Source organism: Mastomys coucha, unplaced genomic scaffold (assembly GCF_008632895.1).
Source record: "Mastomys coucha isolate ucsf_1 unplaced genomic scaffold, UCSF_Mcou_1 pScaffold14, whole genome shotgun sequence".
Lineage (NCBI taxonomy): Eukaryota > Metazoa > Chordata > Mammalia > Rodentia > Muridae > Mastomys > Mastomys coucha.
The window spans coordinates 134,894,603-134,921,979 of record NW_022196896.1 but is presented as its reverse complement, the minus strand read 5'-3'; the positions used below and the strand labels follow the sequence as shown (position 1 = coordinate 134,921,979).

The following is a 27,377-nucleotide window of genomic DNA, read 5'->3' as shown; positions in this document are numbered from 1 at the left end:
CCCTGTGAAGGTTCTGTGCCCCAGTGTAGGGGAATGCTAGGGCCAAGAAGTGGGAGAGGGTGGGGTGGTAGGCATGGGGAGGGGGGAGGCAAGAGGGGTTTGTTTTTGTTGTTTTTGTTTGCTTCTTTGTTTTTTGGAGGGGAAACTGGGAAAGGAGAAATTTACATGTAAATAAAGAAAATAGCTAATAATAAAACAAAAATGGTTTCAAATACTTGAAATGCTTCTCAAATCCCTCATGAAATACCTTCCTATGTGTAACATTTAGAGGTGGTTGACACCCCCAGGGATATTTAAATGAATGCCCATTTAAGCTCTGTATACATTGCACATCAAAGCACTTGGGTTTCTTATTACAACCCAGGGAGTTTGATTGGTAAATGGTCCTTGACAGAGTAAATGATTACTCCTATGTGAAGAACTAAAGCGAGAGCCGCCGTGCCACTGGCAATATCCCATGTTTATCGCATGTGTGACACCTTCACGGACAGCGAAGCACCCCAACTTAAATAAGGCCTCTTCTGAGGTTCTGTCTAGTCTCAGAAGCACGACTAATGTCACTCCCAATGTGCAGGAGCAAACCCCAAACCTTACACAGAACAGACATTCGACAGCGCAGCTAGACCAAAATTGGAACCATCACCAAAGCATGACTTGCTCCAAACTTTCTTCACTCTCACCTTGTGTCCCACTTTACTTTCTATTGCTGTGGCAAGCACCATGGCCAAAAGCAACTTCAGGAGAGTAGGGTTTATTTCAGCTTACAGCTTACGGTTCACCATCAAAGGAAGCCTTGGAGGAACCCAAGGGAGGTTCCTGGGGTCAGGCACTCAAGCTGACACCATGGAGGAACACTGCTTACTGGCTTTTTCCCCTGTCCCTGCTTAGCCAGCTTTCTTAGGAAATTCAGGACCACTTGCCTAGGCTTGGTTCTCCCATGCTGACCATCAGTTGGAGGCCAGCCTTATGTACATAGTGGGTTCCAGAAAAGCCAGAGCTAAAAACAAAACTAAACAACAACAAAAAGAACTGTCTCAATAAAAAGTCCCCAAATTTGAAATGTCAGAGAGATGGACTCTGTGGATCCTAGAGTTTGTCAGACTTGTATGATATTTGATGTTCAGTTCCCAGATTGCACTAGAAGAGTAAGAAATGCCAGTTCTAAAGTTAGTTATTTAGCATAGTATCACCATTTCCCCAAATTTAGCTTTTAGTGAATATGGTCTGTTGGGTGAAAATCCCTAGCGTATGTTGAGAATACACAAAGATGAAATAAACTCAGCTAGCAATCCTGTTTTCTTTTTTTCTCATTATTCTTGGCAAGCTGCATCAATAAACGTGGCAACTGCATATTCTCACAGGTAAGCAAAGACCTAAAAGCAATGGACTGCAATAAAGGTCATTATGGTTTGTTTAAAAACAAATTATCTAGTCATATAGTCTAATGCCTTTATATATTATGAATAATTGGTGTAGTGAAAAGGCTGCCCTCATGGGAAATATTGGGTTGTATAAATAAATAACAAAATTTATACCGTACACTGTATCTGATAATTTTTATGCTCTCTCTTGTTCTATTTATCTGTCATCTATCTATATTTTTACCAGCTACCTATTTACTGACTATCTATAATTTATTTTCATCCCATAAACCTCCAGACAAGCAGGGTTTTCATCTTGATGGTGACATTTCTGAGACACGACAAACACAACACACGGCATCCCACAATTAGACTTCTGTTTCTTACAATTGTCTGAATTAATCAAGCTCTTCAGAGAGCACAGCAGTTTCCAGCTTCTAAGTTATTTCTGACATAAGAGGAACAGATGACTAAACAGTAGGAATGATCTCCAAACATCCACTCACAGCAAATGTATAGGATATCGAAATTGGAAAAAAATCCAGAAGAATGAAATCCTAGGCTGAGGTTGAAATTTTACATCAAAGGTCCACTCATGGTCTATTAAGAAGGCCACTCAGAAGTTCTGAGAAAGAATTGGGGTTAACCAATATCAGAGAGACAACGTTCAACGTGAACATGAACCTTGTAGCAAATGAATCTTCTATCGACCAAGTTTTGATTTCTTTTGCCTCTGGAGATGAAGCTGCATCTGGCAAATTGGTTATGGAAATGTACTTTTATTTTGAGAAATAAAAAGGAAACAACTTTGCATATACTATAAACAGATCTAAATTCCAAGGATGTGGGCATTTGTTTAGGGTGATTCTGTCTTTTGTAGAATCTCTAGGTTAATTTCTTCCAAAGGTGTGTATTTGTGTGTGTGTGTGTGTGTATATATAATATATAATATATTATATATATAATAATTATATAATATATAATATATAATAATTATATAATATATATTATATAATAAGAGAGGACATACCGGATGCCATTTGCAGACTTTATACTCAAAGATGAAGGAATCATTCATTTTCCTTTGGGGGCGTGGATAGAGGGGAACACAGAGTCTCTTTAGGCAGCTGTGTCTGGAACTTACTTGTATTCCTGGATGGCCTTGGATTCCTTTTGTCTTGGCCTCCTAAGTGCAGGGACACTGGATGTGTGCCTCCATATTCCACTGAAGAAATGACTCTTGAGGTAAAAGGCATAGTTTTCTGTCTATACTCACTAGACATGGGAATGATCAGAGACATCCCATTCAGATGAAAATATGCACTGAATTCTTCCATGAGCCTTTAAAGACTCACAGAGTGAATTATAGATACCTTTTCTGAATTGTATTCATCTTTTAAAGTCTCAAGCAAAATTCTCCTCAGCCTCATGGAAGACAATGCAATGTTGACTCACTTCTGATACCTTAGTTTGGGTTTAGTCAGTTTTGAAATCTGAACAGGTTATTAGAGCTAAATATGTTTAGCTTTAACAAAGTTATAAATTTTTTGGTACATTATTGTTGTTTTCAAAACAGCCTCACAAGTGACAATCATAGTCATAATTATAACAGTAATAATAAAATACAAAACTCATTTTACAGGTAGAGATACTTAAGTATATAATGTTGTTTGTAACAATTTTTAGGGGCAGCCATGTGATAAGTGAAAAAGTTGAGTGTTGAACTCAGATGTTTCTATATCTTAAACCCTGCCTTTTAATCTCTATTTTTTAACTGTGTCCAGTTAACAGATTGATGCTTTCATACTTTTGACACTGAGTTTAGGTCACACTGCATAAGCTCTGAACCCCGAGATTGAAGATGGGTACTGGAATGAATCTTAGGGTTTGACCCAAGTACCTTTTCCTTTTCCTTTTTATCCCTTTTTAAAGATTTATTTTTTATTTATTTTATGTGTATGAATACACTGTACCTGTACAGATGGCCGTGAGCCATCATGTGTGTGGCTGCTGGGAATTGAACTCAGGACCTCTGCAAGCCCCGCTCACTCTGGTATAATTCACTGTAGCTGTCTTCAGACACACCAGAAGAGGGCATCAGATCTCGTTGTGGGTGGTTGTGAGCCACCATGTGGTTGCTGGGATTCAAATTCAGGACCTTTGGAAGAGCAGTCAGTGCTCTTATCCACTGAGCCATCTTGCCAGCCCCTTTTTATCCCTTTTTATTTTCTTTTCTTATTTATGTGTTTTTCTGGCATGCATATCTACATACCATGTACATGTTCAGTGCCCACAGTGACCAGTTAAGGGCATTGGATGCCCTGGAACTGAAGTTACAGGTGGTTATGAGCTGTCATATGTGCAGTAGGAACCAATCAGCAAGTGCATTGGAAGAGAAGCCAGTGCTCTTAATCATGGAGATATCTCTCTAGCCCTCCCATCTTCTCTCTTAAAGTCATGGTATGTGTGTGTGTGTGTGTGTGTGTGTCTTGAGTGTGTGCTTTTATGTTTCTCTGTCTCCCCCCACTTTCTCTGTGTGTACACACAGTTACAAAGCCATGAGGAGCTTCTCAGGATTCTCCTGTCTATACCTCTCATCTCAGCATAAGAGTGCTGGGGTTACTATGTCTAGCTTTGCATTGTTGGTGAGAATTTGACCTCTCATCATGTCGTAAGACAAGAATTGTACCCATTGAAGCATCCCCATCATACCATCCTAAACTCTTCTTTTTCTAACTGAGGTAACAAGTCTCTGACTCAGTCAAGCAAATACCTCCATGGAATGTAACATCCATGGAACAAAGTTGAACCTAATGCTTCTATGCTTTAATTAACATTTAGAGATTAAACATGAAGCATCCTACAAAATAAAAATGAAGTTCTTAGTTCTCTACTACTAAAATGAATGATGAAGTTCATTTTAAAAGATAATTTTTTTAAGGACTCATGTTCATTATACTCTATGGTTAATTGGTATATAGTATGGTATATAATATATAATTGTAAGTATTTTCATGTATGCATTTTCAAGTTTAATGCACAGCAGAGTACATAGGTGGAAAAAATATGGGGCTTTGGTTTTAAAACATACAGAATAAAATTCACACTGAGTTGTCTGGAATAAATGAAAGAGTATGCAGAAAATAGACAGTAAGGACAGTTATTTTAGCAAGCAAAGTGGGATAAATTTACCAAGCCAATCCTGGTCTGAAATATGCAAAGGGAAGCCTTACACTATTGACCATGAACACATTTCAACACAAGAAACCGGAAGCACTTTTGTCCTCTGTGTGAATGAACATTCAGACCATGCTGCAGCTGCAAAATCCAAACTCAAGGAAAACACACTTACAAAAGGATTGAATTTATACGATTTCCTGATTCCACATACCTAGTGGCTCCTTCATGAAATAAAATGTACAATTTGTCTTGATAAAAATGTTATTTCTATCATTATAGTCGATCAAATAGCAAAGCATCTTTTGTGGAAAGCTGTGCTTATTAAAGAACACAGTGCTAGTGAAACCCAGAATCTCTAGCTCTGAGCAGACAGAGTTCATCCTCTATTAAGATGCCCTCTGTGTTGAGTATCATTTATAAAGAAGATTCCATGCAAAGGAAATCTCTCTTTATACAATATCTCAGAGATTGCTTTGTAAGAAGTCACTTATTGCAGAATCTATCCATCCATCCATCCATCCATCCATCCATCCATCTTCTAACCAACCATCCATCCATCCATCCATCCATCCATCCATCCATCTAATATTTATGTATTTCCAAAGTCTACTACAATACAGTAGGGCAATTTGTTCTGAAAAAATGTCCCCTCTCTCAATCATCAGTGATGTCCTGTAAACTCAGGGTCTGGTTTTGTCTACTCCTTTTGGTATTTTTTCCATGTCATCACCACAGTATCTTATGATATTAAAATATTATTTTAGGGTTGGAGCAAAAGTTCAGAGGTTAAGAGCACTTACTGCTCTTGCAGAGGACCTGGGTTTGGTTCCAGTAGATCTGACCTTCTTCTATTCTCTGTGAGCATTGCACTCTCATAGTACACATATATACACACAGGCACACACTCATACATATAAGAATAAATAAATAAATCATTTCAAACCAAAGATCTCATATTACTTATTCTTTTTCCCTTTTTGAGTCAATGTCTGACCATGTAGCACTGGCTGCTGGCCTGGAACCCTGTATGTGACCAGATCTCATTCCATCCCAAGATTCAGATCCTGTCTGAAGCTAATACAGCTCTTCACAGTGTGGGCTGAGAAGGAAGCCTATTGTCTATTCAAACTGTAACATGAGCATTATAGTGACACCCTGGATCATTATAGTGCCATCCAAGTTAATCCAGTTTGTAGTACTCCAAGTGAGCTCTCCAGACAAACAGGTTAGCATCCATTCAAAGCTTGTTAAAAATGCACATTTGTGACCTCACCCTGCCCTCATCTATGCTAGACAACCACAGACCTATCAAAGCAACAAGAAGCTCAACAGACTACAGATAGTACTTGTCAGGTAGTGCATCAGACCACTGGTGAACAAAGTCAACGGGTAAAGATGGGACAGCAAAGTGAGTGGCAGGTTTTGAAAGCTTCTAAATTAGTAGTTTGGATAAAAGTGAAGTGGTAAATCCATGAATATTTGATCTGAACTAAAACAAGATATAGTCAGAAATTTCACTGGGAGACTCAGGAGTCAAAGGAAATGGAGAGCAGAAACCAGTGAGAAGTGACACTGTAAGTTCAGTAAAAGGAACACTTGCCATACCTCAGATTCCTAGGGCATTCACACCATTTGCATCCTGTGCTCAGGGTATCATTTGATCTGAGCAATGCCCCCTCCCTCCACTGTCAGTGATGTCTTGTCATCTCAGGGCCTGGTTCTGTCTACTCCTTTTGGTATTTCTGCCATGTCATTCCCTACAGCTTCTCTGGTGCAGCTGTCTGTCACCTTCCCAGCCACTGCCCCTTGCTCTCCATGTTCATTGCTTTCTTTAGAATGCTGGGTACTACTATGCAGTAGTTGAGATGTTTGCTAATGTCTGCTTGCAAATTGTTTATTTAATACCTGTTTCTTCCTAGTCACAACTTCTAGTGTGATTTTATACATTATAGCAAGGCTGCTGATTGTATCCAACTTTATTTTATTATTTGACATTCAAATGTGAAAGAAAGAAGAAAGGAGTGGAGGAGGAGAGAGATGGCCTAGCCAGTAAGTGCGATACGGTGGAATGAGAGAGAACCAACCCTCAAATTATCTGAGAGAGAGGAAAAGAGGGAGGGAGGGAGGGGAGGAGGGAGGGAGACATAGAGAGACAGAGAGACACAGAGAGAGAAACACACAGAAAGAAACACTCAGAGAGAAACAGAGAGACAGAGATGGAGAGAGAGAGTCACAGAGAGACAGACACAGAGAGAGATAGAGAGAGGAGAGAAAAAAGCAAGCATACATGCTTGCATACTCTCAATGTGAAAATACCCAGTAATTAACTGCTATGATACTAATAAATGTTATTACGTTTGTTATAACTCTTGCTTACTACCCTTTGAAACCAACTATGTGTAAATATATATGTATATATTTACACTGTATGTTATATCTATCATCTATCTATCTATCTATTTATCTATATCTATCTATCTATCTATCATCTATCCATCTATCTATCTATCATCTATCTATCTGTCTATCTATCTATCCATCCATCCATCCATCCATCCATCCATCCATCCATCCATCTATCTATCTATCTATCTATCTATCTATCTATCTATCTATCTATCTATCATCTATCTATCTACCTATCTGAACACATATGCAGTCTTCCCTGCCACCTTCAATACTAACCTGCTTCAGAGGTGGAGGAGTCAGCTAGAATGGAAACCTTGGATTGTTAAACTGTTAGCAGTGCCATGCTTTTTAGGAACACTCTAGCTTAGTTCCAAATACATTCATAGGAAAACCGTTGCAACTAACTCCCCCAAACACCTCAAGCTAACATTCAGCTAAGTTACTGAACAAAAGAGGTTGAGCAAGCAAAGGAGGAGGAGGAGGAGACTGGGAGGCCAAGGGGGAGAGGGGAGGAATAAAGTTTTTATATGTATATTTTATACAAGTATAAATACATATATATTTATTTAAGAAAAACAGTATGCCAAGATGCATGTTTCATTTTGAGCACAGCTCTATTGACAAAGGTTTATCTTGAAACAGTTCATTTTGGCTCCCTGACAATTGGATAGGACTTCAAATTACAAAGCACTTTCTTCTCAGACCTTTCTTTCATCTGGGAGAAAAATGACCTGTATCAAAATCAAGCAAAGGGGGACGTAACAAAGCCACCAATTGGTTGAATAATGACCTCTGGACCATTTGTGATTGCAGCCACAGCTGCAGAGAAGGGCATTTCTGTTCTCCATTAGATTCTCTTTGTGTTACAATGTTGGCCTTCCCAGATAACTGGGTGTTCTGCCTCCTGCCTCAGGTGGTGCTAACACAGCCTGAGTCCATAGGGGAGCTCATGCCTTCCATGGCAGATCCAGAGGGTGATCCTCCTCCTGCATGCCTTTCAGTTGCAAATTTCAGATAGCATCCAACCTTCCACAGGAGGTCTCTGAAGAGTCCAGTTCCCATGACCCCCAGGGCAGATTGTACCCATGCTCTTACTGGTTCACTTTCTGTGCTTCTGTCTTTTTCATTATTTTATTTTTGTGAGGCAGGCTCTTACTATGTAGTTCAGTCTAGACTCAATTGTATTATCCTCTTGCCTTGGTTGAAAATTACATCATGTGCCAGTAAGAAGGTCCAGCTATTCTCCAGCTTGACCCATGAGGTCATCTTCCCAGCCGAGGGCCATTTTCAAGTCCTTGTCTTCGTTGCATATGTAGCCTGAGTGGGAGAGTAGCTTATTGATGTATCCAACTATATCAATCTCCCTGTGATCGGACATTACACATGGGATGCATTTGACTTGCACATTCTCCGGTCCTTCCCTCCTAACAGAGCACGTGGAAGGAAGAGAGTGGAGACTGCAGCATGGGCTTCGGCATCTCCAGATTTAGATCAGTGTGCATGCCTGTGCTGATAAATGCAAATGTGTCCAGCACGTGAAGAAAACACAGAGCAGGCACTGTACCATCATTTTCTATTCCACACTTTGCCTCATGTCCAGTATTTTAGCCTACAGAGTCCTGAAAATTTCATTTGTCTGATCTGACATCCTAGACTGACAATGATTACCACACAGGTGAACTCCATCTTGATTAAAATCTGTACAGGTAACCAAGGAGTTAACAAAAAAAAAGGACATCAAATTCAGCAGCCTATTAATAGCTTTAGAATTGCCAGGCAGAAATACATCACACTATAAAAAGAGAAAAACCGTTTCATATAGTGCATCTTTACAGGATATTGCAGAAGTGTATTACACAATGGAAATGAAGTTTACCTTTGATGCTCGCTCTCCCAGTTTTTATTTTTCCGAGCTTCCAACACGGGAGGAGACCCCGACTTCAGATTGTTGCTGTCCTTGAGAGTGTTAACCAGATGTCACTCTTGGTATGCGATGCTCAGTGGCTCTGAAAGATAACAAATGCAATCATTAGACATGATGACTCATTTGAAGCAGAAACTCACTGAGAGCTGATCTTGTAAAAAGTGACACCAGCAGCCATTAAATCCAATGAAGTAAGACAAAGAGTTGTATCGGAAATCTACACTGTGGTTCTGGTGATGCTGCATCTCAGAAGATCAAATCAACCAGGCAAAAAAATGTCATTATTATAAATAGGTTTGATAAGCTACAAAACACTTGTCTGTGACTCTTTAAAAGTAATAAAGGGAGGAGGGGAGAAATGACTCAGTGGTTAAGAGCATATTCTGCTCTTTAGAGGACCTAACTTCAGATTTTAGCACCCCCTGTCCCCCATCTGAGGGCTCATAGTCATCTGTAATGCTAGCTCCATGGATCTGATACCTCTGGTCTCTGCAGGCACCTGCATTCATGTGCAAAGATCCCCCCACAACACACACAATTGAAGATAATAAACACAAATCTTTAAGAAGTAATAAAGTACAAATATCAAGTACTTGAATTTGTAAGGCAGGGCATGTGCATATGATTTTAGTCATTTCCTGGGAACTACATGTTTTATTAATATAATACTCCAACTAACCAACCATAGTTTTAAAAGGAGTAAAAATTGTCATTATTTCCATTGTTGTCTCTTTGACCTCACAGCAGGTCCAACGTAACATATTACTCCCAAGTGTGCAACCAGAGATTTGCTAATGCCTAAGCCAGGCCATTCATAGGATGATCAATGATGCTTTCTTAGAATGTGACAAACAGAAATTATATCTGGGCCACATTTTGGGATGGGGATTGCCTGGGATCACATCACCTGCATGTGGGGAGCTGTGACTCTCCTTTCTAGTAGGTCACAGACAGAAGGCCTCATCACACAAATGACCTGATGTTTTAATGTTCTGGGGTACACCAAGATCTGCTCCTGTTGCTTCGCATAGTTTCAGAGGAGGAAGGGAAAAGTACATTTAAGCAATAAGTAGAAATGTGGTCAGATTCACCGTTGAGATTAATAATGGGACTGTTGGTTTAATCTAATCACTGTAAGAATTTTAATATAGAGTTTATGGTTCAGAACAGGGCTTTGAGATCATGGAGATTATGTGGTTTGGTCACTTTCTCAGAGTTGTCAAAGGCAAAATTATATCTCGGGGCTTCTGTCTGGGAGTCTAGCCACCCAGGACCATGGGGCTTCCATTCCAAAATGAACACTGGCTGGTCAAAGAGGTGATGGATGGCATCATTTTGTTAATATTATTCTGGGCTAGGAAGGCTGACAGGTATTAAAAGACTGTTGGTAGTGGGATATTCGAGCAATGGTAATATTCGGCCATACTCTATTAACACAGCACTTAACAAGGACCTTGGACATGTAATAAACCACACACATCTCATTTCTTCATCCCGGAGAAGGCAAAATGAGATTCTATTACCAGCTATAATTTAAAGACTCGAAGCCTTAATTTATGAACTAGTATCCTGTTTTGTATTTCAATATTCTAGTAAATTCAAGACTGAAGGGAATGTCGTCCCATATATGTGAGGACTAAATAAATGTTGATTTTTAAAACAAAGAGTTTGAGCACTTATCTATTCATGAATATTTATTGAGACTTTTATTTTGAACTGAACAGAGTCTAGATATTCAACTAAACAGTGTGATTTTTAAAAAGTAGAGACATGAGGCAATTTCTAAAAAATGATATCAGAAAATGAACAAAAATAAGTTTTATTACAAATAGATCATTATAAAAGTTATATAATTATTATATAAACATCTATTTTAAACATTAAAAGTGGTCTTAAATGCTACCTTGTGTAGGGTGTAGTGGGTCCCAAATATAGTTGGTTATCATCATTAGCATGAAATTTTCATAAAAGTGCAAAATATAGGATTGTGAAATTTCACCTTTAATCAAACATTTTGAGACAGCATCATATTATGTTAGCCAGCTGGCCTTGTGCTCTCTGTATCAGTCCCCTGGGTAGCTAGGACTATAGGTACATGCCACTATGCCTAGCTATGCACAGCCAGGACATCCCTGGATAAGTCAGGGGAATCTGCACTTTGACAGTGCTCCCAGTTGATTCTGCCAGCAGATGTGCCACCGTTAGGCAGGTTCCTGGGTCTTCACAGTCTTTATTACACAAAGCCTAGGGGACTGGCTTGCTCCAGGCATTTGCTGCTAGGTGGCAGAACTGATCTTAGTATGCAGAACTGTTTCCATGTGTCTCTCACCTTTTCCTTATTCCAACAGGTTGTGTTTCTCCCCTTTACACTCTGCTTTGGTCATGTAGCAATTATTTAGCCCACATACTCTACAAAAAGAAGAGCAAAAGAATAACTATAGGTACTTGAGTGCTAGAAGATTTACATGGATTTTTTTTACATCCATATATACTTTATGAATATATACTATATGAATATATAATATACATATAAACTTTACATATATGGAGGTTCTGGAATTTTAATATAACTTGTTTGATTCAATGGCTCATTTGGCATTATTAAACTGTCCCCTTTTCTAGGTGTAGCAACTTTGGAGATATTTGCTAAGCCCTCTTCTCTGGTGTCTACCTAATACTTGAAATTCTCCTATCATCAAGGAATCCATCTGTCAGCTGTTTGAACATTCAGTCCTTGCTTCTGGCCATTGTTGATTAGGCCAGGAAGAGTGATTCACACAAAGAGGACAAGGAGACCGTGGCCACAGTGTGCTTGGTGGCATGATGCCATCGGTGAGGCTGAGGCAGGATGATGAACTCATTTCAGGCTACTCTGGGCTTCGTCTGGAAAACTCCCTTCTTAAAAGATCAACCAATCAACTAACCAACCAACCAAAAAAAACCGATCCCCCCGCCCCAAACAAACAAACAAACAAACAAACAAACAAACCGGCAAACTACCCCCAAGCAAGCATACAAGCAACAAATGATAAATTGCAGCCTGATCAAGTTTAGAAAGTGCTGGGCAGGGCTTTGTCAATATGCCCTGCACAGGCAGCAACTGCAAATATTGATGAACTTTGGAGAAAGAATTAAAGGAGGCAGACTGGGAGTTAGTAGGAAAAAAAAATTCCAGAAATTCATTTGTCTCCCCCTTCCCCTTCTTAACTGTTATCCTGCGATTTCTATGAGCTGAAATATCTTCTAGATATTTCTACAATAAAATACATTAAATTGTTTTAAAAAATATTTTTGTTTTACTCTTAGTTGATGTTTTTCTTTAACCCCGACATCAGAATTTAAACTAATACCATTCATTTCTTAGAAGTTATTTTATAAGCCAACCAGTTTTTAAAAGATGTTTTTAAAAAAGTATTGCCAGAGGGTATGGAAAGGGAAATGAAAACTATATATGCATTAAATTTTATGGGATGTCTACATTGTAACAAAATATATTTATGATAAGATAGAGGAGACCCAGCTGAGCAGCTTCTTCTGTCTTACCTCTGGTTCTTACACCATTTCTGACTTGTCAGAGTAACTGGATCTCTGGGGACTTCAATGTTCTTGTTCATAGAATACCTGTTGATCCTAAACTTTAGGAAAACACGAATGCTCACCCTTTCACTCATTCATGCATCCATTCACGTACATCATTCCTCTAGGATGTATTATCATATCCCAGGCCCTACTAGAATGTGGGAATATGCCAGAGGACCTCTCATTTTAGTGGAGGCAAATAATCAGAAAGAAATTATAAATATGATTAAGTGGTAAATTTGGATGTCAGTGCGTACTTGGCTTGTCGTGGAGGTGGTGGGATACTCCACACTAGAATGTGAGGGACAGGTAGGGGCTAGGTTGGTAACATAATTAGCTCAGAAAAATGGTTGTATTCTTATTTTCATTTACCAAAGGTGATTATGTAGAGAGGTGAACAACACATATAAAGCACCATGTTTGTTGTGTACAGGAGCTCAATGAGTCTTAATTTCTTTATTTTATTCATTTATTTACTTATTTTGTTGATAATACTTTAAGATTGAGTTTAATCTGTGAAAACTTCTACAAGACAAAATAAAAAGGTCTGTTTTACTCTTTTCCAGTTTTTTAAATATAAGGAAGATAATCTGCTGATAAATTAGTAACAATGTTTAGTAAGTTATGAAGAGAATTTCCAGGGAGCAATGCATTTCCTTGGGTGCTAAGGACCTGAACTTGCTAGGCCAACACTTTGCATACTGAGTCACTGCCACAGGCAACCGTGAGTTTTAAAAGGGAGTGGGGACCATCTACTCACTCCTATTAGGAAGGTTCTTCTGCCTCAATCCACTTCAGGACCATGTGAGTGTCTCTGTCTAAACCATGAACATGCTTTAAAGAACAAAGTAATGTACATTCAAACCTATCTCAGAGTTTCCTGATAATTGACAGTGACCTCTCCATCAGTTGGTGTGTAGGCTTCTTTCCTGTCTCTTTTGAGTATTATATATATTCTCCTAAAGTGAATGAAAAATCACTAGAGTCACAGAACATACATGGCCAAGCAGACAAATCCCACTGCTCTCTGTCTTTGAGCATGCCTTCTCCAGATGAGCCTGGCATATGCAGTGATAGTATGGAATGCTACTATGTTTCAAACATTGCTTCAAGCACAGTACAATGGTGACCTTGGGTTCATCCCCCAGGGTGGTGACCTTGGGTTCATCCACCCCTGGGGTAGCTGTTATCTTCACTGATATTTCACAGTTTGATACAGATGAGAAGAAACTGGCCAACTTGCAACAACAGAGAGAAGAGGTCTCGATTTCACCACCCAGTGTTTGTCTCAGGACAGATGTTAGGATGGTGTTATTATTACCATTCCATTGTACAGATGCCAAAATTAAGGCACCAAGAGACTAAGTTATCTGGCCAAAGACTCACACAAAATCTCAGAACCAAGATTTACTATAGTTCTTTGTATCATTATTTCCTATTTTATTCTGTTTTAGATTTAGTTTCCTTTATTCTTAAAAAAAAAAAAAAATCAATTTTCCTGCCAAGATATAGAACAGGCTTTATTAGTTTTTGAATCAAGTTGGTGACTTGTTCAAATATTAGAACCAAATTTTCAGTTGACAGGGAGAGTATAATCTTGTTTCTAAGCCTGTATATGCCAGCTGGCAACACTGGCCCCACGACCACTGACTGTAACTCTGCTCCCAGCCAGCTACCTCCTGAACTACACTGATTGTCACTGATGAATCAATGAATTGAACACCATATAGGCTGGAGTTTACCATTCATCAGTCTAATCTGTTCATTTCATAGAGAGTTGGTAAGAATGGCAGGGAACAGGAAAGAGGAAAAGGTATACACACAGGGCTAGTGTAGAGCAGGGCAGCTGGCAGGAAAATCTGGGTCTGTGAAACAAGGGCAGCCTACACGATTACTTCTTTTCACAATGTTTAGAGAAATAATGTCCTCCATTGAGCCAATATTAGCGTCTACTGTGTGTTAAACACTGTTTCAAGTGCTGGAGGTGGGGTAGTGATGGCGTAGAAAAGTTTCTGTCTTAGTTCAGATTTATGACCTGGCATCATGATGGTAAAAAGCAGTTTTTAAGCAGTAACATACTAGAATTCAGTTCTTTCAATTTAACTACAGTTTCTAGGTGATCCAAAGCTAGGGTGCCCCAGAGTTGTTTAGTTTATATACTAGGCATCTGCCTGAGTGAATAAAGGATGATCTTGAGAGCCAGGAAAGGAAGTAGGAGTCAGGAGGGTGAGTGTAGAATTCAATGTAGGTGGCTACTGTCCAACCAGCAGAGGGTCTGACAGGCAAAAGGCAGTTTGTTTGCTCTGTTGGAGTGGGCATACTTCTCCTGCCCTTGCACAGCACAGTTCCAGGCTCTTTGACCTGTGGACTTCAGAACATGCAGCAGCAGCCATCTGGGATTGTAGAGCCTCTGCCTCCAGCTCAGCATCAGCCCCTGGTGTCTCTGGCACTGAGAGCCACACTTACAGCTCCCAGTGTCCCCAGCTTGCAAGTACTTCTCTGTTATCTATAGGTCAATTCCCTGATGAATACCCTCTCCCCTCTTCCTTCTTGGGTTTGTCTCTGCAGGATGCTGACTGGAACAGTATTTCTATAATTTTGCACACATAATCAAGGAGCTATAGGGATCCAAAGATTACAGGGGACCAATGGGAAGATAGAAATGTTCTTGCTTTCAAGAACAAAATAAAGTCATGTAGAGGTATATTTTCCTCTGACATTAAGCTACTTTAGGCAAACTCAACATTTTAACATTTCCTTTTGTTCTATGACAATTAAAAAACATTCTCCAGAGCTTTTGTGCTAAGTCAATTATAACAATTCTTAAGTAAATAATCTGAAATCCCCAATTCTAATTGAAATGTCTCAAATTGATTTAGTCTTTAAAAATGTCATATAACTGTATAACAACAAGTCCAATGTGGGAGAAATAATAATAAAATCTGAATTGGCCTTTAAATCGATATACGATCTCATTCTTCCTCGAATCATTAGCATAATTCAGTTATCAAATCAAGTACTTGGTCACTAAGGCTGGTAACATTGACCATCAGTCTACCCTAAAGCCATTTAATAATGAAAAACAAAAGTCCTACAGCTTAAGGTACTGTTTATTAACTACAATATCTCATGGTGTCAACTTACATAATTATTTGCAGTGACTAGAGGTTTTTAACACTATATTGTTATATTTACTTTAACCATACAGTAGACATTATATTCTTCAATGTTAGTGCTTTAGTCTGAGTCTGTCACTCAGTAATTGTCAAACCACGATGGCTGATAGACTGTCCCCTGAAGAGTGTCACCAAAAGCCAGAGGGACACTCTCCCTCATTTGCAGTCATAGATAGCAAAGTATCTGAAACCAAAATATATATGAATCTATCACAATCAAGTCATGGTAAATTCTGCTGCAAATCCACAATCCTTGACCTTTGCTTATGAACTTGCCTGAATGTTGAATTGAAATGAGGACACATTTTTGAATAAGCCTCTACTCTGCTCTGCAGAAGTACATTTCCATCTATAGTGAATTCCTTCTTTACTGCCTATGGGGAGCAAATGTAATAGCCCCACTCAGAGAAGACAACGTGTGAATGACTTTCAAGCAGTTGCAGTTGGATACCAAGTGTTCTTTGTCCCTGCTACAATCCTGTCTGGGACAAAGTGAGGAAGTGACATTTTAGGGAGGGGATCCTCGTGAAAGCAAGATGTAAACCATAGCAAGTGAAAGCAATGAGTGTTGTTATAACTTGGTCTACTTCGTTTCTTCGGCGCTCACAACTGCAGAAGAGTCAGTACAGGTATGGTCACATTTCCTTCCCACTGTCAATATTTTCATATAAATCATCTTCCAAGTCACAGGGCAATACTGCTACTGTCAAGAAAACGAGGTGCAGTGGTCTGCTCCAGGGCCCAAACTACAGACAGATATATGGGAGATGTCTATTACTTCCTCTGTTTCCACCACAGTTGCAAAACTCTTAGGGTTCATCTTTTTTTTTTAAATTTTTATAAATTGGTTATTTTATTTATTCACATTTTAAATGTTGCCTCCCTTCCTGGTTTCCCCTCTGCAAACTTCCTACCCCACCTCCCTCCCCCTGCCTCTAGGAGGGTGGTCCTTCACCCACCCACCCACTCCTGCCTCACTGCCCTAGCATCCCCCTCTGCTGGAGCATTAAGCCTCCGCAGGACCAAAGGCCTCCCCTTCCATTGATGCCAGATAAGGCAATCCTCTGCTACATATCCAGCTGGAGCCATGGGGTGGGGGGATCTTTTTTCTTCCTATGGGGTTGCAATTCCCTTCAGCTCCTTCAGTCCTTATCCTAACTCTTCCACTGGGGACTCCATGGTCAGTCTGATGGTTGACTGCAAGAGAAGGCTGTAATAGTATTTTCTTTGTCCCTTCCATTTTTGGTGCTGTTGCTTTGTAGCCACTTTACATGATTCCTTTTTTTTCAGATATCATTTTAAAATTTCTTCAACAAAATTCTAACTTCTGACACTTAGTAAGTAGCTTAGTTTAGGAACCTCTGTCCCTGCAGATCTAAGAGGTTCCTCCCTCAGGAGAGATGTTTAACACCTGGGAAGGAACTTTCAGTTCAATACCAGCCCCAGGTAAGCAAAGGAAAGATACCGGAGACTAAACTTTCCCTAGTGCCACATCCAGTAAAGTAGGATAGAACCCTGCTTGCTAACCATGAATAGAGAGAGCACTTGTCAAAATAAGGGAGTTAAATACAATCAGAGGCCCTCGATTAAACAAAGAAAAGGCCCAGGATATAATTAAGAACAACAAAGTAACATAATAACTTGAATGAGGAAGGGTATGGCATGATCTGTCCTAGTCAAGGTCACTACTGCTGTGATGAAACACCATGACCAGAGTAACTTGGGGAGCAAAGGGCTTATCTGGCTTACACTTCATTAGTACTGTTCATCATTGGAGGAAGTCAGGGCAAGAACTTAAACAGAGCAAGAACCCGGAGGCAGGAGCAGATGCCGTGGCCATGGAAGGGTGCTGCTTACTAGCTTTCTCAGCTTGCTTTCTGATAGAACTCAGGACAACCAATCCAGGGATAGCCCCACCCACAATGGGCTGGGACCTCCCTGATCAATCACTAATTAAGAAAATGTCCTACAGGCTAGCCTCCAATCTGATGCTTGTTCCTCACTTAAGATGCTAGCTTCTGTGGAGCTGACATAAAATTAGCATAATGAGATGAACCGAATGATGAATTATGTGGGTCATGATTTTAAGGTGTTATTCTAACACTATTTCATTCACTGCAAATTCTCTTGAAATACAGGGAAAACAATTCACCCAACAAATTATTGAAAGGAAACTCAAGTGGAAATTTTGGGACTTAAAAGTGAAATACAGAGCTGGGCAGTGATGACACACGCCTTTAATACCAGCACTTGGGAGGCAGAGGCAGGCGGATTTCTGAGTTCGAGGCCAACTTGGTCTACAGAGTGAGTTTCAGAAAAACCAGGGCTACACAGAGAAACCCTGTCTCGAAAAACAAACAAAGAAACAAAAAGTTAATTACATTTTTAAAAAGAGAGTATTGGATGAACTTCAAAGAGTAAAGATGACAGAATGGGTGAACTTGAATACCGGTTTCATTCACCAAATCTGAGGAGCAAAGAATGAACAGAGGCCTTAAGGCCATACAGAACCAGAAATATCAGTCAGCTATCAAAACAAACTAAGACATACAAATAAAATACAAGAGATAGAACCATGAGACTGGAGAGGCCATGGGCCTAGGGGAAAACCAAAAGCGATTATTTGGCTAAAGGAACACCGCAATAAAATGACTCCTCATGACATTCTGCTACATCCGCAGATCAGCATGTCACTCATCCATCACCAGAGAGGCCTCTTCTGGCAGTAGATGGATGAACGTAGGGACCCGAAACTGGACAGTTTTTAGAGTGAGAGATCTTAGGCTGCACTCACCAACACCACAGCTCAGGGCTCAGGAGCCACATAGAAGAGGATGGAGAAAGATGGAGAGGGCCTGACAGGATGCATTACCTAAGGAAATGGTGTCTTCCAGGTATGGCAGGACTGATATACATACAAACACCCACCCAAAAAGGAAGACTCACTGGGTGTGTAAACTATACTTCAGGGTAGATGCCGTGCCTCAGCAGTAGATGACAAAACAAGATGAACCCAATGTTATAATGGTATTTCTGCAGACTTTTTGTCTCATATATTTGGACATTTGTTTTCTTGGTCTTACTACTCTTTTGCTCTCTATTTTGTGTTTTTGTGGGTTTTGTTTGTGTGTGTTTCTTTTCTTTCTCTCTTTCTCTCTCTCTCCCTCTCTCTTTCTTTCCCTCTCCTCCCCTCCCTTTCTCCCTTTCTTCCTTCCTCCCTTACTTCCTTTCTGTTTTTGCAGGCTTATTTTCTACAGAGAGAGAGGGAAAAAGGGAGAGAGGGAGAGAGGGAGAAAAGGAGAGAGGGTGAGAAGGAGAGAGAAGGTGTGGATGTGGAGTTCAATGGCTAGGAAATTGGGGAAGAAGTAGGAGGAATTTGGGATCAGGAAAGAATTACCAGATATATTTTAGGAAAAACTTTTTCAATAAAAAGTTAGATGTAAATTTAAAGAAAAGAGAACATTTTTGACATACATGACAAAAAGGACAGGGGAAACAGCTGAGATATGGAGACAAATGATTCTATTATTTTTAAGCCATACTTGATTGCTGAAGTTGGTAGTGGAATGCAGCTGACACTCAGGATTATGGTATGTATGCATGAATAACAGTAGACATACAAGTAGTACTTAAAGTTAGTATCAGTGGACTATGGTAAATCACATATGTCTGTTGTAGTAAAAATAAATTCGGGGTTTCTACTCCTGCTTTGATCATTTAATTCCCAAATAAAAGACACAAACCATTATATTTATAGTAAATAAGCCTTAACAGCACTAGAGCTGGGCAAATATAAACTCTCTAAGCTATTTTGTCTATTTCTCTGAGATATAACTTGGCATGTTCTACCTGGGCTATTCTCATTCCAAATGGCCAGCCCTCATGGCCATGTTCTTGCAATCCACCTATCCCATGGTGTCCTCTCCCCTCTTCTCCTCTCCACTCTTCTCCTCATGATTTCTCCTCAGACACCAGCCCCCAGAGAACCGAAGCCCCTCCTACCTCTCTTCTCCCCAGATGTAGACTGTTGGCATCTTTATTCAACCAATCGTTTTAAATTAAGGAGCAAGGTTATATAGATCATTTGGTATATGTGAGAATTTCCTCATCCCTAAGGCTACCAGATCTTGGAGGCCAGTATTTAGCATTACAATACATAATAACACATCAAACTTCAAAATATATCTTTTTTAATACTCAGAGGAATCTCTAAGAAAGTCACATAAAGAGCTATACTCTAAATCACCAGAGATAAATGTTTTCAGGTCACAAAGACAGTAGAAGATTAATATCCAGAATATACAAAAAGACAGACAGTTCAAGGAAAACAAAAACCAAACAAAAACACTTTAATTAAAAGAGAGTGGAGAACTAGATCAACAGTAATCTAAACAAAACAAGACAAAACAAAACAAAAATCCTTCATAAATAATTGTTTGAAATTAATGTTAAACTGTATCTGTATTCAGGGTTACTCAAATGCATGCAATATCCCAAATGTGAAAGATGAAATGCATTTGTAGAATGAGGAATTATTGAAATGAAAAAGTAAACTCACTAGGATGTTGAGAATAAATGTTTCTGAAAATGGTTCAATTATTTTCTAAAATAAATTTTATTAAGGAAATGTTACTTTTGCTTATAAACCTAGCTTCTACTGTTATCTGGCATTGAAGAGTACAAATGCCATAGGAAACATGATTATAAAATCTGATCATAATGTGTTTCTAAGTAATAAAATCTCAACTATCCAATATTAAGCTGGCTTACCCACATTCTCTTGGTGAGCCCACTTCTGAGTCTTTATTTGGAAAAGTTACAAACTTGTGTCTTGTCCTGTTTAAACAGCTTACTGACTAAGCAGCAGGGTACAGGAGCTCCTGGATCTTGTCTTTCAAAGGTTATTTCTGTTGGGACATACGAGAAAGCAGTGTTTTTGGAAAAAGAACCCCAAATGTCAGCAATTGTGTTGATTTTGGGAATTGCCATTCAAGTTAGCAGTATACAGCCACCTCCAATTTGAAATAATTTCTGTTTAGTAGAGCTTCATAGACACCAGTGTGCACCCCTTTTGCTTTCTCCAAATCTCACGACCTTAGAGTCACATGCCTTGCACATAGACAAGTTTCTAAATATATCACTATTTCATTCTGAATGCTCTTACAGACATGTGTGTTTCCTCCAGAGGCCGTTTGGGATTTTAGTGTCTCCTGAGGAGGGAAGTAGTGGAATCCTTTTATATCTAATATCAGCTCTTTCAAAGCAGATCAGCATTATTGAGACTACCCTTCAAATTAAAATAAAACAGCCTGATTCAACATTGAAAAATGTCAACTGCTGAACATAAGGGCTCTGATATAACCAATCATAGTCTGGCAAACACTCAAGGCTTCCCCCATAGCAACGGAGCTGATGGCATAGCAACCACAGCTGCTTCAGCACAGGAGAATTAGAAAAAAACATATTCTTGGAAAGAAGGATAACCCTTGTCCGAAGTCACTTTGCCTTCACAGAGGGTGGGGAGTGTGAATGTCACCACTCCTCAGTGGTCCAAGCTGTAGTAGTTCAAGATGGAAGCCATTGTTCTCATGCAGACTGATATGTTTTTCTACAATGTTAGAGAACAATCTATAATTATTTTTTTTCGAAGTTGAAAGGCTTTCCACCGATGGAGAGGATCACTTTAAAGAAAAATTTACTGAAGTACGGAATGCACTTCATTAGTACTTGAAGACTGTTAAGATCCATAATGGACTGCTTTGATTAAGGTAAATATTTTTACATGGATCGAAATAAAAGCCTGTACAATTAAGATTTGAAGCACGAGAGTGGAACACATGTATTATGATGGACATATACACGTGAATGAGTATAATTAAAGTTCATTTCCAGAGGCTGGGAGATTCAGATCCTTTCCCATGGTGTCAAAGGCCAATGCCAATCAATATGCAAAGGGACAGTGCTTCTCTGAGGTTTGAGGATAAGGGCTCCAGGAAGCCTGGAGATGGGATAACATGAGTGGATAAGTCAACAGGAGTGTTCACTTAAAGACTGGGTGTGCTCTAACGTGACCTACATGGGTTTCAAGGTGTCTGCTAGAATATTGCGAATAGGCATCCACACAGTTTTCTCTAAAACCTGTATTCTTACGGGTCAACTTCTTGTGTGTGAGCACATGAATATGTGCTTGGTCAATTTCATTCTTACTAGAAGGGTAAGGCTCATGAAATGGACCTACAGATTCATCTCCTATAGAAAAGAGCCCCAGAACCAATCCCTACTTATTAGTGTTAATCAATTCTATAGGCAACCATTGGTTTGTTATAAGCTTCTGGTCTTGGCAAAATTGACCAAACTAAAATGGAATTGTCCATGCTTACCTTAGTTGTCTCCAAGTCTAAGCTAATTGTGTACCTGACCTTCTGTGAAATTGGGACAACGAGAGACAATAGACAATGCTTGATAGAACAGGTTTTGCTGGCATGCTGAAAAGCATTGTTCTATTACAAGGAAAGTAACATTGAAATTGCCAATCTATATTGGTTCTTTTTTTTCTGGTTTCTTCAGTTCTTCTTAATCTATAAAATCAAACTTTTCAGTTCTAAAAAAATCTCATTCAGTCTTATGGAATGAGGGGATGTCCAATTCAAAATTTGTAAATGGAAGCAGGTTAATAATTTCTTTTATATTTTATTCTTTATACTATACTATAATTTCATCATTCTCCCTTCCCATTCCTTCCAATTCCTCCCACGTACCCCTTCTCAATCTCTCTCAAACTCATGATCTATTTTCATTAATTCTTGTTACATGCACATATGAATGTCTATACACACATTTATATTCCTAAAAACAACCTGCTCAGCCAGTATAACGTTGCTCATACGTATGTTTTCAGGGCTGACCATCTGGATGACCAACTGAAGGGATCTTCCCAGAGGGAGATGACTTCTCTGTCTCTCCACAGTCTTCAGTAGCCCAAACTTCCCACACAGGGCTCAGATTTCAAGCTAAATTTGTGGTAATTTAATGCTTTTAACTTTATTCTTTTCATTGGTTTTGGCCACTTCTGCTGCCATGGCTTCATCTAGATCTTGAGCCTCCTCTGATACCACAGTGGCTGGTTTCACATACCTTTCCACTTCCAACTCCATTTTTGCTCACAGATTTTCTAACATTAATGCTGTTAATATATAATATGTTCACACTCTGGGTCACGGTATACCAAACTGACAGAGTCTCAGAGATTCTTTTCTCAAAATCTCCACTACTTTCTCCATTGCCAGATGACCTGGCTAAAATGTAAACCTTTGGTGAGGTCTGGAAAATGAAAACGGGCAGAGGAATGTTCTTGGATGAGTACTATGTGTCATAGGAGCCATGGGTCAGAATGATTTAGTTGCACACATTGTATACACATGTAGTGTGTTATCTCTGTGTTCCTAATTATATGTAATTATTATGTAACAAATATATATATATATATAATCCAAATATATACGGAATACAGATTATCCAAAAGAAAAAGCAACTTCTTCAAAGTAGATTTCAGATCTGCCAGAACAAAAAGTACCTTGTCTAGTGTGTGATCTTTCCCATTTCTACTATAGTACTGCTAGAGAGGGAGGGGGAGGGAAAAAGAGCAGAGGAGGAGGGTGAGAGTAAGAGGGAGAAGTATTAAAAGTAGAATGGAAGGACTCAAAGGATAGAGCAATGCCCAGTTTATTCCTGTTCTCTTGTTCTGTGTCTCTAGCTTAGCCTCATTGGTATTGATCAAAAGCAGTCCCTTGCTCACTGCTAAGTGCTGGATGTGGACTCACTGAGACTACCCAGGACATGTTAGAGAGTACCCATCCACTTGTGTACAGGCTATCTTTCCATGGCTTCACGCCAGTGTAAGGATGCACTCAGTGCCTAAATCCCCCCAAAGGCTATGAGCTACATAACATGGGTTAGGGAGTGACTGTTCCACTGATTCACACTCTTTACAGCTTTTCCCTTTCCTACCTCTTACAGTTATGTAAGGTCTAACTCTGATGCTAAGCAACATGTCCCACTTACAGTGGCATTTTCACAGTTAATACCCGACTAATGCATGTGCCTTGCCTTTGAATAACACACAGATACACAGACACAGATACACAGACACAGGCACACAGACACACACACAGATATACAGACACACAGACACAAACACACAATAGACTCAGACAGTCACAGACACACAGATACACACAGACACACAAACATACAGTCACACAGACACACACACAGATACACATATACAAGCATACACACATAGACACAAACACATACACACAGATGCATACACACATGTATGCATGCACTCCCTTACTTTCTTGGCTTGCTACTACCTACATGTTTTGTTCTATATAATTCTTCAGACTCTAATCCCCTTATCCTTAGTTTCTCAGAAATATCTCCACACCAATTCTATTCAAATATCTCATATACTGAGAATATTTCATAAATATGTAGGTACAAGATGGCAGAAGAGATTACTGGAAAATATATTTGTTAATCCCAAAGATACAAGGAGAAAGACCACCAACCCAAATCACCATGGCCAAATAATTAAAGCAAGCTTTTTAAGTTAGTATATATGGGTTGCCTCCCCTAAAGTCATGGTTTAGAGGTCAGCTTGTAATGCAAGGAAGACACAGTTTTCATAGCTCAGGGGTAGGGGCTTCCCAAATGGGGGAAATGACCCCCTAAAGCAAATGCATGATTGAAAGGTGGTCATACAGACAGATAACCATAACAAGGTAGTTATGACAAGGCAGTCAGAACAACCTTTTGAAACAACAAAGGCAAGGTTGTGAGATGGTGATAACAATGTTTTGAAAGCAATGCATGGTTGCCATTTCCTGAACAGGCAGTAAAGCACCATCTGTAGTTAAGGTTACAAGTGTGGCACAGACCAATCCTTGAGAAATGGAGGATTAACTGCAAGATTTTTTATTTTGCAAACTCCATATTCAGCTGTCACCTCCCATGTAGCATCATTTCCTACCATTTAAGAAACTATGATTTAGAAGATGCAAATATATATATATATATATATATATATGCACAGGGAAACTAAGGAATTTAGCATGCTACCAGCTGTGTAAGAAAACAGTTTCAACTACCACAGGTTGTGACCACTTTCTTACAACTCCCTGGAGTTGTATGTATGAAGAGTCTCAGCTTTGGGAAAGGGCTGCTGTTGAGTAGAGATCAACACATGACAAAATGCATGTGGAGCAGAGCCCAAAGAGACATCTAAAACCTCTCTACTAAGGGTCTTTTTGACATTGGTCTCTAATAATCACTCTGTCTCATTGCTCAATAGAGGATATGGAGTTTTACAACAGGTCCTGGCTCTCTTGATGACAGTTAGGAGAGATCACATATGGGAATTGCTGGCCCAAGCTGAGCCCTAACTATCTTCACAGAACTCATTACACTATTCCATTTGTCATATAGACATTTGATCACAGCGGGGCATCTGACCACTGGGGAAGCATGACAGCACAGCACATGCCTTAGTTCCCTAAGGAGCCAGCCTTCCATCCACTTACTGCGATGCTATCTAGTCTTACGGATTCCCTTAAAAGTTACTTCCTCTCTACCTACAGCCAAAGTGATATCTACACTTACAAGGCAGAGGGATCCTCAATGCCATCAAAACATCTGATTCTTTTAGGCAATTGACAAGGTTATTACTTCTTGGATAGACCTGTTTTTTTTTCCTAACCTACAAGTTGGTAGGGATTATAGAACATAAAAATGTAGCTATGCAGTAAATGAGAGGTTTATTGTTCATGGGGACTATCTGAAGGTGAAATGCATTCCTCTAAATGACACCAGGAAATTAACAGTTGTCAAAAGAATGCACCTAACAGTTTTCCCAGGAGGAAATCTTCACCATTCTATGCAATCTGCAAGGCCTGCGGTTACAAGCTAGTTTCTGCTTAAGTTAAAATTCTTAGCATTAAAATCACCATCACTACCTCATTATTTTTCATTGGTAGTACTCACTGAGTTCTGGATATTTTGGCATATATGCTGTGGTAATTACAGAAGATATCGTTTCCATTCTGTACAAGCAAGAGGAGCTGAAGGATGAGATTATGTTGAAGGTCATGATGTTATAATGGTCAGTATATATCCTCAGCCATAACACACAGGGTCCATTTCAACTTCAAGCCTCACCACTATCTTATGCAGGTTCAATACTTAGTAATTTTGTCTAAGAGTTGAAATTTCACCAATTTTTAATTCTTTCTTCAACTGTTCCATCAAACATATATTTGGCCAATTATTTCATCTCCTTATTCTTTTTAAAAAGTCTTTCTTTTCACTCACTCCAAGCCAACATACGGTATAAGGCCCTTGATTTATTCATTAGGCAAGAACATTGTTTGTCTTACATGTTTAAACCACAGTGCTTAGTGTCTGAAAATGGAGATGGCCATTTTGAAAGTTTTTTTTTCATCCTTAAGAGCTTTAAAACTTCACTAGAGACAATGGTTTAGTTCTTGTAATCTTCTGAATGATCATCTATTTTTATAGTAGTCCTATAGATAATATATTATATTGATATTCTAATTAAGAAAACTGAGGCTCACATAGGACCAAAGAATGAGATCACCCAGCACCTATGTCTGAAGCAGATCGCAATCTTGTCTGAAGCTCAGCATACACTCCTATCTATCATGCTGTCTTCCCAGTAATGTCCAAATAGGAAAGGTGATATGAACAATGCAAGAAGAATATTCCAAGGGCTAGAGAGATGGCACAGTAGTTAAGTGCACTGACTGTTCTTCCAGAGGTCCTGAGTTCAATTCCCAGCAGCCACATGGTGGCTCACAACCATCTATAATGGGATCCGATGCACTCTTTTGGTGTGTGTCTGAAGACAGTTACAGTGTACTCATATAAATAAAGAAGAATATTCTAGGTGTTTACCAATGGGAAGAGCAATTTCTAGCAGGATTGATATCACAGAATTGCACAAAGGAATATCATTAAAGGATAGAGAGTTTTTAGGTGGGAATAACCTAAGGGCATGCCCATACATGAGGAGTGCAAGCAGACCTGTGTAGCTGTGTAGTCAGTATAAGGCTTTCAGGTGTGTGTGAGGTATGGGCTATGAATAATAAAAGGAATAGGAAATGAGAGTCCAGGAGGCAACCATTGGTACGATCTCTAGTTTGACCACCTGTGACGGAGTGTCCTTGGGGATACATTTTGCATTCCTGGGTATCAGTGTACATGTCTAAACACTGAGCATTCTGGCACTGACTATGAATGGTCTTCTGAAAGTGAGGGAGAGTTGGTATAATATCCTCCAAGTACACTGTTCTTCATGAGTATGCATTCTATTATGAACTAAGGAATTTGGGTTTTCCCCAGCAAGCAATGGGAATCTTCAGACAACAGAACAACCCATACCCTGCATGTGCTCTTCCCAATTAAACAACCATGTGTATCCTAAAGATAAAGTTCCTTCTATAATGAGTGTGGTGACTTACATGAAAAAACCCATCTTATTTGCTAGCATGACCATCCCCTGGGTGGAAAATCCTGTGCCATATAAAAAAAAAAAAGGGATCAAGCTGAGGCATGGTGGCACATGTTCATTGCCTTTTGATTCTTGATGTCAGTGTTGACTATCAACCAACTGTGTTGAGCTCCTGCCGCTTTGTTTCACCTTCTGTGAGCAATGTAATATAAAACAAA

General features: G+C 39.4%; 1 protein-coding gene across 6 annotated transcripts in view; it reads right to left on the bottom strand.

The window, feature by feature from the left end:
• Dlgap1 (DLG associated protein 1) overlaps nucleotides 1-27,377 on the bottom strand; it is a 791,008-nt gene that overhangs the window by 499,714 nt on the left and 263,917 nt on the right. For 4 of the 6 annotated variants that reach the window (XM_031368694.1, XM_031368696.1, XM_031368693.1 and 1 more), the window contains one exon: nucleotides 8,827-8,956. The gene's annotated coding sequence lies outside the window, so the exon portion shown is untranslated. Of the gene's footprint in view, nucleotides 1-8,826; nucleotides 8,957-11,203; nucleotides 11,284-20,399; nucleotides 20,420-27,377 lie in introns of those variants that run through there. The other 2 variants (XM_031368695.1, XM_031368697.1) reach the window with 2 other exon arrangements.